This window comes from Ctenocephalides felis, unplaced genomic scaffold, assembly GCF_003426905.1.
Source record: "Ctenocephalides felis isolate EL2017-DRISC unplaced genomic scaffold, ASM342690v1 CF-g0.4_SCAFFOLD_01604, whole genome shotgun sequence".
Taxonomy (NCBI): Eukaryota; Metazoa; Arthropoda; class Insecta; order Siphonaptera; family Pulicidae; genus Ctenocephalides; species Ctenocephalides felis.
Genome location: NW_020537758.1, coordinates 59,766,957 through 59,779,121, shown reverse-complemented (window position 1 = coordinate 59,779,121; position 12,165 = coordinate 59,766,957).

Sequence of the window (12,165 nt, the reverse complement as noted above, 5' to 3'; positions counted from 1 at the left end):
AGCAACATTGTTCACAATTTGTCTTAAATTTGAGTCTATATATTGCGTCCAGCTAATAAATTTATAAAATAATATACTACCATACACTACAGAGTTGTAATATTTAATGTTAAAGTACATTGGAATATATACTTTCATTACGTAGTTTGCCAGAATTTTCAAATTTTTGGATGGCTTATTAGTAGTTACATATAACCGAAGTAACCTACTAGCCTTCGTGAGCCAATGGGAATGTGCTATTGGCCCTGGTTTCATGTTAGCTAAGTCTGTCGATACTTCTCCAGAAGCAACTGCTCTAGCTATTTTTATTAAATAACTTGAGTCAGTTATCGATTCAGAAGGACTTATATCAGCCAAATTTTCAAGTGGGATTGTTTCAAAGTCTTTTACCGGCTGGAAGTATATAGGAAAAAATAAATTATATTGAATTTGAACATAGGGTAATAAAAAATAATAAATATGTTATAACTCACCGGTATATTTTTGCATGTTTCAATTTGTTTGCTTAATATTCCAGTTTTTGTTCGTAGTCCAGTGGTCAATGATTTTTCCAAATAGTTAAATAAATGGCGAAGTGGAAGTTCGTTAAAGTGGAGAAGACACACTAACCAATGCAGTGGGCTGATTAACTGAATTTCAAATCGACGTAAAATCCCATTTTTTACGCCTGTATTTGCTGGTTCACCATCGCAACATATGCCTATCAAAGAATCGAGAGCTATTCCTTTATCGGCGAAAAACTTGTTCAATTTGATTACTTTACTTTCCGAATCTTCATTTTCCAATTTTGTGTAACCCAACAATTGGCAATTCGGTTCATTTAAAATAACTAAATGCGCTTCTTTAATCATTCGTGGGTGAAACTTCTTATCGATTTTTTCCATGGTAATAGAATCATTTTTTCGGCCGTCGAATGAAAATGCTATTAATTCAGAAGAATCATATCGTTTGTGTAAGGCTTGCCTATTTTTCTGCCTCTCACGAACGCTTTTATTTTTATCGATAATGACAGGATTGCTCCAATCATCCGTTACGCCCAGGTCACGTAGGATTGCTGTCACCACGCCAGAACCAACTCTATCAGAAATTGCAAATCTGTCGCACATTAAGGCATAGCTTGGAGCCTTATATCTTCGACTATATAGACCACGTTTTATATGAGAAGTATTTTGTGAACTTTCCGAACTGCTTTTAAAATCAAAACCAACATCTGGAGTATATGTCTCACCCGGAGTAATATTGTTAGTTATTGTAGACGCTGATACTTCATCTTCAATTTTTATAAAATATTCTGGTATCGTAGATTTTCTTTTATTATGTTGATCCATCATAAACGCTTGTAAATGTTCTGGAATCAGTCCACAAGAACGCAGTATTCTTCGCAAATCGCATTTGCATTTTTCAATAGAAAATAATTCTTTCGTGGATTCTGCAAACTCCTGAAATGATGCTTGGGTAGACTTGCTTTTATTTGTACTTTTATGTTTATCAATCAATCGGTTCAATTTTCTAGCGATACTTCGTTTCTCCATAATTGGAATATCAATTTTTTCCCGCGTCTGAATCAATGTCGTTACCACATTTGGAGTAAATGTTTTATATGAAAACATTTTATTTTGTTTTTTTGATTTTTCCGCCAAATAAAAATAATACCTGATAACTTCCATAATTGTCGGAAGATTCAATCCTGTAAATTCTTCTGCTGGTCCAAATGTAATTTGATCATTCGAGTGCATATGATTCAAATTACTGGCACTTGCGCCTGAATTTAAATAAGAACTCGCCATTGATACTTGACGCCCTAGTGACGAACTGAATGAACATTTATGTCGATTTGTCACATTAATGTATTATTTTCGAAATTTCTAGAATTATAATAAAAAAATACTAGCGCACTCTGATGGAAATAAATAACAACAAACTAAACCCGATTTAAAAACCGCCGCACAAACTCTTAATAAAAATAAAACTCACAATTTGAATTATTCACATGCCTAAATTAATACATTCACTTATTAAAAACAGTATTTTATTGAAAATTTCGCTGGCTAAAAAGTTATTTGCGATATATAGTTTTGCAGTCAAAATTCATTTAAATAACACATATAATTCATATAAAAAGGTGCCCATATCGCTTAATTTGATTTCTATAATGAATTGGCCATCCCTAATATATCTTATATATAAAAATGGATCGCAAAATGTGTTGGTAAGCGCATAACTCAACAACGCCTGGACCAATTTGGCCAATTCTTTTTTTTAAATGTTCGTTGAAGTCCAAGGATGGTTGTTACGGCGAGAAAAAAACGAATAATTGCCGGGAAAACCCTAAAAACAGCCCTTTTCTTCTTTAATCGAGTAGGCAACGCAATTTGTAAAAAAAACAATGATCTATGTCATGACATTTTGTGTAGTTTTTGATAATATAATTTTGAATATATTTATATATACATAGAAATATCTTTCTATTAATCAAGCTATATTGGCAGCCAAAAACATTGATGTAAATTAATTAAATTTCAAAATTCAAGAACAAATTACAGGTGAAATAGTTGATTCGGCAACTAACCAAGACGATCCACCGGAGTTTTTAAACTCGCTGGATTTGCTAGGATTGTCACCTCACAATCTTCAATTAAAGGTTGGATCGGAAATTATAATGTTGCGAAATATCGACCAACTATATTCAAAGGATAGTATAAAGCAGAAGATGTTCTCGCATCATGCATCCCAATGCGTTTCCAGTGCGTTTATGGTATCATTAAGTGTTTGTGGTATTAATTTAGAAAACCCATGTTTCTCACATGGAAAATTGTATGTTGTTTGTTTCCGTATTGGAAAACGTTTCCGTATTGTCTATGCGTCAAGTAATCAAACAAAAAACATCGTTTATCACAAAGCACTACAATGAAAATTGAACTGATTTTTGAATTATTATTTACATTATTAAAATTACTTACTTTTAAATGCTTATAGTGTTTTATTTAATTATATTTAATTCACACCGAATTATTACCAGGGTGACGGTTCTGTTCAGGATAATTTTTTGCAAAGAATAGAAAAAAGATAGGCACAAAACACCGCCACATTACAATTTTTTTTGACAGGACGAAGTCTGTCGGGCCGGCTAGTATATATATATATATATATTTATATACATATATATATATATATATATTATAGAATTTTATGATATGAGTGGAACGAATATTAAATGTTTAATATGAACAAAACAGCACTCAGATTTTTTTAACACAACTTTATTTTATGGTTACAAACGTTTCGAGACCATGGTGTGCCTCATCATCAGTGTAGTTTTAATAACAGTTAATTATTACTAAACATTCTTTAATATTTTATTTAAAACTATATTTTGACTTTTTAATATAAAACATCAACTATTCTTTGCATTGGCAAGTGACAATTGTTTCAATCAATGCTTGACAAGGTACTAACTGACATGTGACATTTACAGAATTATTCGAAACAAATCTGAAGTATCTAACGGAGACAGGATGGGTAACATTAAAATGTAAACAAAGGAAGGCGCTCGCATACAAAAATCGATAAATATGAAAAAAACATATTAATTTATTGAAAAGAATAAGATAAATAAAAAAATTATAAATTATTAATGATGTTTATATAAGTGTCATGTAAAATATTTGTGTCGGTTCTCAGATTTATGCTATTGTTAGTCCGAACTATTAACATTGATTCTGACATGCTCCGTTTAACTAAGTCTTTCTCATGGAATAACATTTGGGGATTGTGAAAATCAAACTTATGGTTGTTGATATTAGCATGATCCACAAGTGTATTTTTAAATTTTTTGTTATCTATTTTTTCGCATTGTAATTCATGTTGCCTGAGTCTTTTTTCTAAGTTCTGGCAGGTCTGGCCAATATAAGAGCAATTACAATCCAAACAATTTACTTTATAAACTATATCTTTCTTTTTTGTTAAAGGAGTTTCATCTTTAATGTTGGAATATAAAAATTTTAATTATTTCAATGAAGAAAAAGTAATATGAATATTGTGTTTTTTGAAAAGTCTTTTTGATAATTGGTTAAAATTATTGTCAAGATATGGAAAATTAATGAAAAAAGTTTCTTCAGGAACACTTGTTTTGCCAAGATCTTCCGGTTTCTTATCAAAAGGTTCAAGTAATTTTGCGACTCTGTTTTTAATAATTGGACAAATTAACTAATATGGAAAATTATTGCCAAGTAGGATCGTTTTAACTAATTTTATGTTTGTATTATAAAACAGAGGATCAGATAGTAAAATAGCGTGATCTACAAGATTTAAAATGGTAGAAATTTTTATATTGAGAGGAACATGCGAATTAAAATTAATGTATCTCCCGGACCAACTATCTTTTCTGTACGAGTCTGTATAACATACACCGCCTCTATTAATGAGTTTTACGTCAAGAAAATGTAACGTCGAATCATTTTCAAGTTCCTGAGTGAATTGTAAAAATGAATTGTACTCATTGAATTTGTTGAAAACATTATCTATATCTTTTTTATTAAGTAATATTAATGTGTCATCGACATATCTAAAATAAACCACAGGTTTGGAAGATAAAGAATTTAAAACCTGATTTTCCAAATCTTGTAATACTAAATGTTCCTCTCAATATAAAAATTTCTACCATTTTAAATCTTGTAGATCACGCTATTTTACTATCTGATCCTCTGTTTTATGATACAAACATAAAATTAGTTAAAACGATCCTACTTGGCAATAATTTTCCATATAAGTTAATTTGTCCAATTATTAAAAACAGAGTCGCAAAATTACTTGGCAAAACAAGTGTTCCTGAAAAAACTTTTTTCATTAATTTTCCATATCTTGACAATAATTTTAACCAATTATCAAAAAGACTTTTCAAAAAACACAACATTCATATTACTTTTTCTTCATTGAAACAATTAAAATTTTTATATTTCAACATTAAAGATGAAACTCCTTTAACAAAAAAGAATGATATAGTTTATAAAGTAAATTGTTTGGATTGTAATTGCTCTTATATTGGCCAGTCCTGCCAGAACTTAGAAAAAAGACTCAGGCAACATGAATTACAATGCGAAAAAATAGAGAAAAAAAAATTTAAAAGTACACTTGTGGATCATGCTAATATCAACAACCATAAGTTTGATTTTGACAATCCCCAAATCTTATTCCATGAGAAAGACTTATTTAAACGGAGCATGGCAGAATCAATGTTAATAGTTCGGACTAATAATAGCATAAATCTGAGAACCGACACAAATATTTTACATGACACTTATATAAACATCATTAATAATTTATAATTTTTTCATTTATCTTATTCTTTTCAATAAATTAATCTGTTTTTTCATATTTATCGATTTTTATATGCGAGCGCCTTCCTTTGTTTATATTTTAATGTTACCCATCCTGTCTCCGTTAGATACTTCAGATTTGTTTCGAATAATTCTGTAAATGTCACATGTCAGTTAGTACCTTGTCAAGCATTGATTGAAACAATTGTCACTTGCCAATGCAAAGAATAGTTGATGTTTTATATTAAAAAGTCAAAATATAGTTTTAAATAAAATATTAAAGAATGTTTAGTAATAATTAACTGTTATTAAAACTACACTGATGATGAGGCACACCATGGTCTCGAAACGTTTGTAACCATAAAATAAAGTTGTGTTAAAAAAATCTGAGTGCTGTTTTGTTCATATTAAACATTTAATATATATATATATTAGGGTGGGCCGAATCATTATAGAAGTAAAATTAAGCGATATGGGCACCTTTTCATATGAAATATATGTGTTATTTAAATGAATTTTGACTTCAAAACCATATATCGCAAATAACTCTTTAGCCAGCGAAATTTTCAATAAAATACTGTTTTTAATAAGCTAATATATTAATTTAGGCATGTGAATAATTCAAATTGTGAGTTATATTTTGATTGATAGTTTGTACGGGGGTTTTTAAATCGGGTTTAGTTTGTTGTTATTTATTTCCATCAGAGTGCGCTAGTATTTTTTTATAATAATTCTCGAAGTTTCGAAAAGGATATATTAATGTGAAAAATTGGCATAAATCTTCATTCAGTTCTCCAGTTAGACGTGAAGTATCAATGGCGAATTCTTATTTAAATTCCGGCGCAAGTGCCAGTAATTTGAATCATATGCGCTCGCATGATCAAATTACATTTGGGGAAGCAAAAGAATTTACTGGAATAAATCTTCCGACAAGTATGGAAATTATCAGGTATTATTTTTATTTGGCCGAAATATCAAAAAAACAAAATAAAATGTTTTCATATAAAACATTTACTCCAAATGTGGTAACGAAATTGATTCAGACGTGGGAAAAAATTGATATTCCAATTATGGAGAAACGAAGTATCGCTAGAAAATTGAACCGATTGATTGATAAATATAAAAGTACAAATAAAAGCAAGTCTACCCAAGCATCATTTCAGGAGTTTGTAGAATCCACGAAAGAATTATTTTATATTGGAAAATGCAAATGTGATTTGCGAAGATTACTGTGTTCCTGTGGACTGATCCCAGAACATTTACAAGCGTTTATGATGGATCAACATAATGAGAGGAAATCTACGATACCAGAATATATTATAAAAATTGAAGATGAAGTATCAGAATCTACAATAACTAGCAATATTACTCCAGGTGAGACATATACTCCAGATGTTGATTTTGATTCTAAAAGCAGTTCGGAAAGTTCACAAAATACCTCTCATATAAAACGTGGTCCATATAGTCGAAGATATAAGGCTCCAAGCTATGTCTTAATGTGCGACAGATTTGCAATTTCTGATAGAGTTGGTTCTGGCGTGGTGACGGCAATCCTGCGTGACCTGGGCATAACGGATGATTGGGGCAATCCTGTCATTATGGATAAAAATAAAAGCGTTCGTGAGAGGCAGAAAAATAGGCAAGCTCTACACAAACGATATGATTCTTCTGAATTAATAGCATTTTCATTCGACGGCCGAAAAAATGATTCTATTACCATGGAAAAAATCGATAAGAAGTTTCACCCACGAATGATTAAAGAAGCGCATTTAGTTATTTTAAAGGAACCGAATGGCCAATTGTTGGGTTACACAAAATTGGAAAATGAAGATTCGGAAAGTAAAGTAATCAAATTGAACGAGTTTTACGCCGATAAAGGAATAGCTCTCGATTCTTTGATAGGCATATGTTGCGATGGTGAACCAGCAAATACAGGCGTGAAAAATGGTATTTTACGTCGATTTGAAATTCAGTTAAACAGGCCACTGCATTGGTTTGTGTGTCTTCTCCACTTTAACGAACTTCCACTTCGCCATTTATTTAACTATTTGGAAAAATCATTGACCACTGGACCACGAACAAAAACTGGAATATTAAGCAAACAAATTGAAACATGCGAAAATATACCGGTGAGTTATAACATATTTACTATTTTTTAATACCCTATGTTCAAATTCAATATAATTTATTTTTTCCTATATACTTCCAGCCGGTAAAAGACTTTGAAACAATCCCACTTGAAAATTTGGCTGATATAAGTCCTGCTGAATCGACAACTGACTCAAGTTATTTAATAAAAATAGCTAAAGCAGTTGCTTCTGGAGAAGTATCGACAGGCTTAGCTAACATGAAACCAGGGCCAATAGCACATTCCCGTTGGCTCACGAAGGCTAGTAGGTTACTTCGGTTATATGTAACTACTAATAAGCCATCCAAAAATTTGAAAATTCTGGCAAACTACGTAATGAAAGTATATATTCCAATGTACTTTAACATTAAATATTACAACTCTGTGGTGTATGGTAGTATATTATTTTATAAATTTATTAGCTGGACGCAATATTTAGACTCGAATTTAAGACAAATTGTGAACAATGTTGCTAAAGAAAACGCATACTATGCTCACTCGGAAAATATTTTATTAGCAATGTTGTTTGATAATAAAAAGGAAATACGAGATTCAGCTATAAGAAAAATCTTATATTACCGTAATAATGTGGAAGACCTGACGCAATTGAGAGATTACAAAACACCCGAAATAAATTTCGAATGCACCGACTATACTAATATGATAGATATGGATGATTATTCAAATATATCCGAACCAGCCTTTACGCTAAATATTCCTCATGAACATCTAGTACAATATCTACAAAGCAATGAGTGTCCATGGAGTGACCCTAAAATTCCGGTCCACATTCAGGGAACTGAGAGACATGTTCAATTACTGGCTAATGTATCGAAACGCGTATTAGAGCAAAATCGCGAAGGTGTTATGATAGCGACACTACTATCTCGTGAAAAGCATCCTCGACTGGAAAGCAAGCAAGATTTCAGATATTAATTTATTTAAATTGTATGGATTTAAAATGGTAGAAATTTTTATATTGAGAGGAACATGCGAATTAAAATTAATGTATCTCCCGGACCAACTATCTTTTCTGTACGAGTCTGTATAACATACACCGCCTCTATTAATGAGTTTTACGTCAAGAAAATGTAACGTCGAATCATTTTCAAGTTCCTGAGTGAATTGTAAAAATGAATTGTACTCATTGAATTTGTTGAAAACATTATCTATATCTTTTTTATTAAGTAATATTAATGTGTCATCGACATATCTAAAATAAACCACAGGTTTGGAAGATAAAGAATTTAAAACCTGATTTTCCAAATCTTGTAATACTAAATGTTCCTCTCAATATAAAAATTTCTACCATTTTAAATCTTGTAGATCACGCTATTTTACTATCTGATCCTCTGTTTTATGATACAAACATAAAATTAGTTAAAACGATCCTACTTGGCAATAATTTTCCATATAAGTTAATTTGTCCAATTATTAAAAACAGAGTCGCAAAATTACTTGGCAAAACAAGTGTTCCTGAAAAAACTTTTTTCATTAATTTTCCATATCTTGACAATAATTTTAACCAATTATCAAAAAGACTTTTCAAAAAACACAACATTCATATTACTTTTTCTTCATTGAAACAATTAAAATTTTTATATTTCAACATTAAAGATGAAACTCCTTTAACAAAAAAGAATGATATAGTTTATAAAGTAAATTGTTTGGATTGTAATTGCTCTTATATTGGCCAGTCCTGCCAGAACTTAGAAAAAAGACTCAGGCAACATGAATTACAATGCGAAAAAATAGAGAAAAAAAAATTTAAAAGTACACTTGTGGATCATGCTAATATCAACAACCATAAGTTTGATTTTGACAATCCCCAAATCTTATTCCATGAGAAAGACTTATTTAAACGGAGCATGGCAGAATCAATGTTAATAGTTCGGACTAATAATAGCATAAATCTGAGAACCGACACAAATATTTTACATGACACTTATATAAACATCATTAATAATTTATAATTTTTTCATTTATCTTATTCTTTTCAATAAATTAATCTGTTTTTCATATTTATCGATTTTTATATGCGAGCGCCTTCCTTTGTTTATATTTTAATGTTACCCATCCTGTCTCCGTTAGATACTTCAGATTTGTTTCGAATAATTCTGTAAATGTCACATGTCAGTTAGTACCTTGTCAAGCATTGATTGAAACAATTGTCACTTGCCAATGCAAAGAATAGTTGATGTTTTATATTAAAAAGTCAAAATATAGTTTTAAATAAAATATTAAAGAATGTTTAGTAATAATTAACTGTTATTAAAACTACACTGATGATGAGGCACACCATGGTCTCGAAACGTTTGTAACCATAAAATAAAGTTGTGTTAAAAAAATCTGAGTGCTGTTTTGTTCATATTAAACATTTATATATATATATATTAGGGTGGGCCGAATCATTATAGAAGTAAAATTAAGCGATATGGGCACCTTTTCATATGAAATATATGTGTTATTTAAATGAATTTTGACTTCAAAACCATATATCGCAAAAACTCTTTAGCCAGCGAAATTTTCAATAAAATACTGTTTTTAATAAGCTAATATATTAATTTAGGCATGTGAATAATTCAAATTGTGAGTTATATTTTGATTGATAGTTTGTACGGGGGTTTTTAAATCGGGTTTAGTTTGTTGTTATTTATTTCCATCAGAGTGCGCTAGTATTTTTTTATAATAATTCTCGAAGTTTCGAAAAGGATATATTAATGTGAAAAATTGGCATAAATCTTCATTCAGTTCTCCAGTTAGACGTGAAGTATCAATGGCGAATTCTTATTTAAATTCCGGCGCAAGTGCCAGTAATTTGAATCATATGCGCTCGCATGATCAAATTACATTTGGGGAAGCAAAAGAATTTACTGGAATAAATCTTCCGACAAGTATGGAAATTATCAGGTATTATTTTTATTTGGCCCGAAATATCAAAAAAACAAAATAAAATGTTTTCATATAAAACATTTACTCCAAATGTGGTAACGAAATTGATTCAGACGTGGGAAAAAATTGATATTCCAATTATGGAGAAACGAAGTATCGCTAGAAAATTGAACCGATTGATTGATAAATATAAAAGTACAAATAAAAGCAAGTCTACCCAAGCATCATTTCAGGAGTTTGTAGAATCCACGAAAGAATTATTTTATATTGGAAAATGCAAATGTGATTTGCGAAGATTACTGTGTTCCTGTGGACTGATCCCAGAACATTTACAAGCGTTTATGATGGATCAACATAATGAGAGGAAATCTACGATACCAGAATATATTATAAAAATTGAAGATGAAGTATCAGAATCTACAATAACTAGCAATATTACTCCAGGTGAGACATATACTCCAGATGTTGATTTTGATTCTAAAAGCAGTTCGGAAAGTTCACAAAATACCTCTCATATAAAACGTGGTCCATATAGTCGAAGATATAAGGCTCCAAGCTATGCCTTAATGTGCGACAGATTTGCAATTTCTGATAGAGTTGGTTCTGGCGTGGTGACGGCAATCCTGCGTGACCTGGGCATAACGGATGATTGGGGCAATCCTGTCATTATGGATAAAAATAAAAGCGTTCGTGAGAGGCAGAAAAATAGGCAAGCTCTACACAAACGATATGATTCTTCTGAATTAATAGCATTTTCATTCGACGGCCGAAAAAATGATTCTATTACCATGGAAAAAATCGATAAGAAGTTTCACCCACGAATGATTAAAGAAGCGCATTTAGTTATTTTAAAGGAACCGAATGGCCAATTGTTGGGTTACACAAAATTGGAAAATGAAGATTCGGAAAGTAAAGTAATCAAATTGAACGAGTTTTTCGCCGATAAAGGAATAGCTCTCGATTCTTTGATAGGCATATGTTGCGATGGTGAACCAGCAAATACAGGCGTGAAAAATGGTATTTTACGTCGATTTGAAATTCAGTTAAACAGGCCACTGCATTGGTTTGTGTGTCTTCTCCACTTTAACGAACTTCCACTTCGCCATTTATTTAACTATTTGGAAAAATCATTGACCACTGGACCACGAACAAAAACTGGAATATTAAGCAAACAAATTGAAACATGCGAAAATATACCGGTGAGTTATAACATATTTACTATTTTTTAATACCCTATGTTCAAATTCAATATAATTTATTTTTCCTATATACTTCCAGCCGGTAAAAGACTTTGAAACAATCCCACTTGAAAATTTGGCTGATATAAGTCCTGCTGAATCGACAACTGACTCAAGTTATTTAATAAAAATAGCTAAAGCAGTTGCTTCTGGAGAAGTATCGACAGGCTTAGCTAACATGAAACCAGGGCCAATAGCACATTCCCGTTGGCTCACGAAGGCTAGTAGGTTACTTCGGTTATATGTAACTACTAATAAGCCATCCAAAAATTTGAAAATTCTGGCAAACTACGTAATGAAAGTATATATTCCAATGTACTTTAACATTAAATATTACAACTCTGTGGTGTATGGTAGTATATTATTTTATAAATTTATTAGCTGGACCGACTCGAATTTAAGACAATTGTTGTTGCTAAAGAAAACGCATACTATGCTCACTCGGAAAATATTTTATTAGCAATGTTGTTTGATAATAAAAAGGAAATACGAGATTCAGCTATAAAAAAAATCTTATATTACCGTAATAATGTGGAAGACCTGACGCAATTGAGAGATTACAAAACACCCGAAATAAATTTCGAATGCACCG